Here is a 6,772-nt window from a genome sequence, read left to right as displayed (position 1 = left end):
AGTGGAGCTAGTACACTCTGACTTGTGTAGTCCTCTTAAAGTGAAGTCAAAAGGTGTTACTTTGCAACTTTCATTGATGATCAGTCTCACAATTTATGGGTATATCCTTTAAAATCCAAAGATTAAGTACTTGATGTGTTTAAGGAGTTTCAATCCTTATCTGAGAGACAAACTGGAAAGAAATTAAAATATATTCGCATTGACAATGGCGGTGAGTATATTGGTCCCTTTGATAACTACTGCAAAGCGCAATGAATTCGTCATCAGAAGACTCCTCCCAAGACGCCTCGATTGAATGGCTTGGCAGAAAGGATGAATAGAACTCTAGTTGAGAGAGTTAGATGTGTGCTTTCAAAGGCTAAACTTCCAAATTCCTTTTGGGAGGAAACACTAAATATTGTTACTTATGTTATCAATTTGTCTCCTGCTATTCATTTGGATGGTGATATTCTAAATAGAGTTTGGTTTGCAAAGGATGTTTCCTATAATCACTTGAAAGTCTTTGGGTATAAAGCTTGTGTGCATGTTCCAAAAGATGAAAGATCAAAACTGGATGTTAAACCTAAGCAGTGCATCTTCATTGGTTATGATTAAGATGAATTTGGATATGGTTTTTATGATCCAATTGATAAGAAGCTTATCAGAAGTCGTGATGCTGTGTTCTTTGAAGACCAAATAATTAAAAATATTAACAAGACTGAGAAAATACATTCTCAGACGAATGAAAGCTTGGTTGATGTTGATCCAGTCCGTAGTATTGATACATCTTTTGCACATGAAGAAACCCAAGATAATAATGCCGATGAGGATCAAGATCAGAATGATCATCAAAGTGTAGAACATAAAGATGCTTCTGTTAATGACTTTGTGGTTGATCATCTACCAACTCACGTTCAAATAACTACATCAGAAACCTCTTGTAGAAGATCTACTAGGGAGAAGCTAAAATTAACACGTTATTTTTCTAATGAGTAATACTTTTGACTGACATGGGAGAACCTAAAGGTTACAATGAAGTCATTCTAGACACTCATAGAGATAAATGGGTAGAAACCATGAAAGATGAGATGAAGTCACTTTATGAGAATGACATATATAAGTTTCGTATAACTACGACAAGCATGAAGCTTGTCAAGAGTTCCTCCACTTGAAGTCCATTTGGCCCCTTGGCTGGAGGGAGAATTTTTTAGGCTATGGTCCATGTTCCATCCAATGGCCCATGGCCTAATTCTATATGTAAAAAGATTGGAATAATTCTCCTATTTTGGTTCCCAATCTTATTTGGAAAAGGATTGGAATTATAATCCTATTTGGAGTTGGTTTTGGTTGTAGGAAAAAATACCATTCTATAAATAGGATGATTTGAGAGAATTATTCAATTTCTCATTGGTAGTGTCTTTGAGAGATATTAGGAACATAAGAGAGGTTTTTGAGAGAGCTTTCAATAAGAGAGGAGAGAAGAAAATGGTGTTTCTGTAGGAGTTTTTTCTCTCCGACCAGTAGCATTCAAATCATGTTTTCCGATTCGTTAACCATTGGATCAAACTAAAATTTTTACTAAGTATTTCTAACATCTTAGTGTTTGATTTGAAAAAAATGGAGATCGAATTTGGAGGTCAGTAACATCCCATTTTAGGTCCGAACAAAAGCTCTGTTTTGGGTGAGTTTTCTTCCTATTACTTTTGTTGGTGTAGCTATTGTTTCTCCTTGCTTGGTAATTGTTGTGTTGCCATTTAGGAGAATACTTGTAACCTTCTGTAATGACCTTGAGGGTGATTTTTGAAAATTTGTGCAAAATACGCGTGACCAGTAACACGCGTGAACAGTAACTTTTTGGGCAGAAAATGCCCCTTTCTTCCCATTTCAATATTTTCATCATTTGTTTGAGTTCTTGAACTCCTTGAGGTGATTTGAGAAGAGATTTTTAAGGAAAAGTGTTGGGTAAGTGATTTTTGACCTAAAACCTTTCCTTTTCATTAAGTTTTTGATGATTTTAATCCCTAAAGTTTAGTTTCAAACCCCAAAAATCTTTGTTTCTTCCCTAATTCGAATTTAAGGAAAATGGTGATTTCTAACTCGTTTTGAGCTCTATTTTTATGAGTTTTTCAACCATGAGTTCCTTATTACAATTAGAATGTGATTGTTTAATAAATTTCCAGATTTGACCTTTTTTGAAAATAATTAATTTTTGGACCATTTTACCCCCGGTTCCAAAACCTATCAATATGGGTATCATTGGATTTCTTGTGATGTGTATGTTTTATTGTTGATAATGGGTTGTCAGTCCGAACATTGAATTCGAGAGTTGCTTGTTCGGTGGAGGTGTTCGAGTGCGATTTCGACAATTGAGGTAGGTTTGGCTATCCTTCTTTGAGATTGAGATGGGGTAATTAGTCATTCATATGTTATAGACTTCGGGATGGGGTTTTAGTATGAGTTGAGAATGTTATATATATATTATGATGCCATGTGAGAGCTTATTTATTAATGTGTTGCCGTGTGGGGGTTTATTTGTATTACATAGCCTGTGTGGGGTACTTATTTGTTATCTTATTTGTTTTGAGAGCATGTGATTCATGATTTGCCTAAGAGAGAGGTTTGAGTATATTATTTGACTTGTGATGCCCGCCTGAGAGGTTGAGTTGGGGGTTTTGAGCATGCTCGAGTATTGAAATATTATTGAGAAATGGGTGAATATGTAAATGGAAGTATTTCCTTCCCATTACTATTTATTGAGGGTGAATATCATGTGTAGGTTAAGTTTTGAGAACTTTGAACCTTGTACCACATATAAATTGAATATTACTTCCATGTCATGTGTGTTTTGATGCATTCATCCTCATTCATCATGTCATGAAACATGGGAAGTTGAGAAATATGGAAATTTTTTTTGAGAAAGAAAATGAAACACGTTTAAACCTTTATATCTTGAGTCCCTGACCGAGGTAGTTTTCCGGCAGGGTAGTGGATGCATTGTGATCCCAACCTTTGTATCTTGAGTCCCTGATCGAAGCAGTTTTCTGATAGGGTAGTGGATGCATTGTGATCCTTTGACCACGAGGAGGTGGCAATGATAATGAGATATTGTGATTGAGGTATCTGGTCTGCGAGACCTCCATGGGTCCTGCTTGGTAGCACAACTCGGCAGGTGTATACGACAGGCTGTGCGATAGTCTTGATTCCACCGTACCACCACATCATTGCATCATTATATTGTATTGCATTGCATTGATATCTGTGCTGCTGGAATTATCTGATTAATTATGATTATGAGCTGTTATTACAGGTCTACTTTACTCATGCCACTATATATATAAACTTGCGGCACCGATGCCGAAGTGGGACTTTTCTGTATGCACGTGGAAGCGTTCCGTAGTTTATTTCATAGGTTTGATTAATTCCTTATACTCAGTCAGCTAAAACTTACTGAGTACATGTGAATTGTACTCACCCCTACTTCTGTATCCCTTTTTGATGCAGATACTAGTCGGGGTACCTCACGTGGCAATTGATATTCTAGCGGATTGTGTAATTCTCAGATTAGTGGTGAGGTCCTAGAATTCAGATCGTCACTAGTCTATCTTTATTTTTCAGTCTTTTGTATCGTTCAGAGACTTATGTTGTATCTTCAGATTCGAACCTTGTATTAGATGCTCTTTATACTTATGACACCAGGTTTTGGGATAATTTTCTCTTTATTGTTTTTCTTTTTATTTAAATTATGGCATCACTTTCCCCTTTGGGAGTCTTGTATGAGTTTTATTTTTAGGGTTACACATCAGATTGGGTTTTGAGATGTGTGCCTTCATGACCTCGATTTTTGGATCGTGACACCTTCTTATTATTATAGCAGAGCAATTCGGATCTCGATGATCCCGTAGTTGTTACCTTCGATTTGAAGGATTTTTTCACGTTAAATTTGGTGTTCTTTATTTTCTCTATTTCCAGATTTGCGTCCTTCTGTCATAATAAATGGTATTAGAACGAGGTTAAAAATGGGTGTTCATCTTGGCGGGTTGAGTTCTAGCCGCAACCTTGAGTATATTATTTGACTTGTGATGCCGCCTGAGAGATTGAGTTGGGGGTTTTGAGCATACTTGAGTATTGAAATATTGTTGAGAAAGGGGTGAATATTTAAATGAAAGTGTGTTCTTCCCGTTACTATTTATTGAGGGTGAATATCATGTGTAGGTTAAGTTTTGAGAACTTTGAACCTTATACCACATGTGAGTTGATTATTACCTCCATGCATATGTGTTTTGATGCATTCATCCTCATTCATCATATCATGAAACATGGGAAGTTGAGAAATATGGAAATTCTTTTTGAGAAAGAAAATAAAACACCTTTAAACCTTTGTATCTTGAGTCCCTGACCGAGGCAGTTTCCGGCAGGGTAGTGGATGCATTGTGATCCTAACCTTTGTATCTTGAGTCCCTGACCGAGGCAGTTTTCCGGCAGGGTAGTGGATGCATTGTGATCCTAACCTTTGTATCTTGAGTCCCTGACCGAGGCAGTTTTCCGGCAGGGTAGTGGATGCATTGTGATCCCTTGACCACGAGGAGGTGGCAAGGATGATGAGATATTATGATTGAGGTATATGGTCTGCGAGACCCCCATGGGTCCTGCTTGGTAGCACAGCTCGGCAGGTGTATACGACAGGCTGTGCGACAGTTTTGATTCCACCGTACCACCACATCATTGCATCATCATATTGCATTGCATTGACATTTGTGCTGCTTGAATTATTTGATTAATTGTGATTATGAGTTGTTATTATGGGTTTACTTTACTCGTGCCACTATATATATAAACTGGCGGCACCGATGCCGAAGTGAGACTTTTTTGTATGCAGGTGGAAGCGTTCCTTAGTTTATTTCATAGGTTTGGTTAATTCCTTATACTCAGTCAGCTAAAACCTACTGAGTACATATGAATTGTACTCACCCCTACTTCTTTGTCCCTTTTTGATGCAGATACTAGTCGGGGTACCCCATGTGACAGTTAATATTCTAGCGGATTGTGTAATTCTCAGATTAGTGGTGAGGTCCTAGAATTCAGATCGTCACTAGTCTATCTTTATTTTTTAGTCTTTTGTATTGTTCAGAGACTTATGTTGTATCTTCAGATTCGAACCTTGTATTAGATGCTCTTTATACTTATGACACCAGGTTTTGGGATAATTTCTTCATTGTTTTTTTTTCTTTTTATTTAAATCGTGGAATCACTTTTCCCTTTGGGAGTCTTGTATGAATTTTATTTTTAGGGTTACACATCAGATTGGGTTTTGAGATGTGTGCCTTCATGACCTCGATTTTTGGGTCGTGACACCTTCTTATTATTATAGCAGAGCAATTCGGATCTCGATGATCCCGTAGTTGTTACCTTCGATTTGAAGGATTTTTCCACGTTAAATTTGGTGTTCTTTATTTTCTCTATTTTCAGATTTGCGTCCTTCTGTCATAATAAATGGTATTAGAACGAGGTTAAAAATGGGTGTTCATCTTGGCGGGTTGAGTTCTAGCCGCAACCTTTTTTACAGTAATAAAGATTTTTTTTGGAATTTTTTTCCAGAGAAGTTCTCTGTGTCGAGATTTAGACTTTGAAGATCGATATGCAACCTATTGAAGATTAGGTAAAGAAGGTAGAACAAATTTATCTTGTCAGGAATTTAGGCCAAGGGGGAGAGTTGTTGGGTTTTGCCCTGACTTTCTTAGTATAATTGAGTTTTTTTTTTCCTAAAAGGAAAATAAGAAGTCTCCACATTTGGGTAGTCCTTTTCTTGTAGGAAAAGATTTATGTCTATATAAATAGAGGTTCGTTCCTTCTAACATAGTAGGATTCATAATGTAGTCCTAAGTGTTTTGAGAGTTTTGTATAGGGGGGAATTTGTGAGACACAAGTGATACGTTATCACTTCTGTGAACCTCTTTATATTTTGAGTGAATTGTGTGAGGTTATTTCTTTCGATATTTGTACTCTCATGTTTATATAGTGAATTGCTCATATCCTCTTGTGGATGTAGGTTGGTGACCGAACCAAATTAAATGTTTGTCTCTTTTGGTATATTTCTCATTTGTCTTCTTACTGATGGTCTTTCGAGGTTTGCTTTGCTAGATTTCGTATGACACCTAATTATTTCCGTCCTAAGAACCATCAAAGTATATTATACTTTGATGGTATCAAGCAATTTATCAAGAAGAAAGAGATATTGCTTCAGCGAAACTGCTTGATACCATTAGAGTATATTATATACTCTCATGGTATCAAATGCGCGAATAGTTAAAAAACAATGGGTATGAAAGTAATGGGGTATCTAATGGTAAATAGTTTTTTTTTGAGGGGTATAACAATAATTATCCTAAAATCTAATACATAAATTTAAAATCTCAATTTCTTATTTGCTCAAAATTAACTATTGATGGGAATACAGAAGTGAACCAAGTGAGCTAGACAGTAAAATTATGCTTATCTTGGACTTCAACTTAAACCTTAGAGCACAATAATTTTGTAATTTTACTTGCCAAAATAATAGTTGCAATTTTAAAAGTCAAATAAATAAGTGAAATCAATTAATTAGACTCTTTCCTCCCCATTTCTTCTCTATTTATCTTTTTAAGGACTCTTTTGGACATAATAAATTTTTATTTTTTTCAATTTTTTTTAAAAGTAATTGTTTGGTTATATAGTGTAATGTGGCCTTTGTTTGTCAAAGATTTGAAAGCGACAAATGTTGAAATTTGGCAATCGTATTTGTCAAAGATTTAGTATA

The sequence above is a fragment of the Solanum dulcamara genome, chromosome 4 (assembly GCF_947179165.1).
Source record: "Solanum dulcamara chromosome 4, daSolDulc1.2, whole genome shotgun sequence".
Lineage (NCBI taxonomy): Eukaryota > Viridiplantae > Streptophyta > Magnoliopsida > Solanales > Solanaceae > Solanum > Solanum dulcamara.
Note: the sequence above shows the minus strand (reverse complement) of the source record.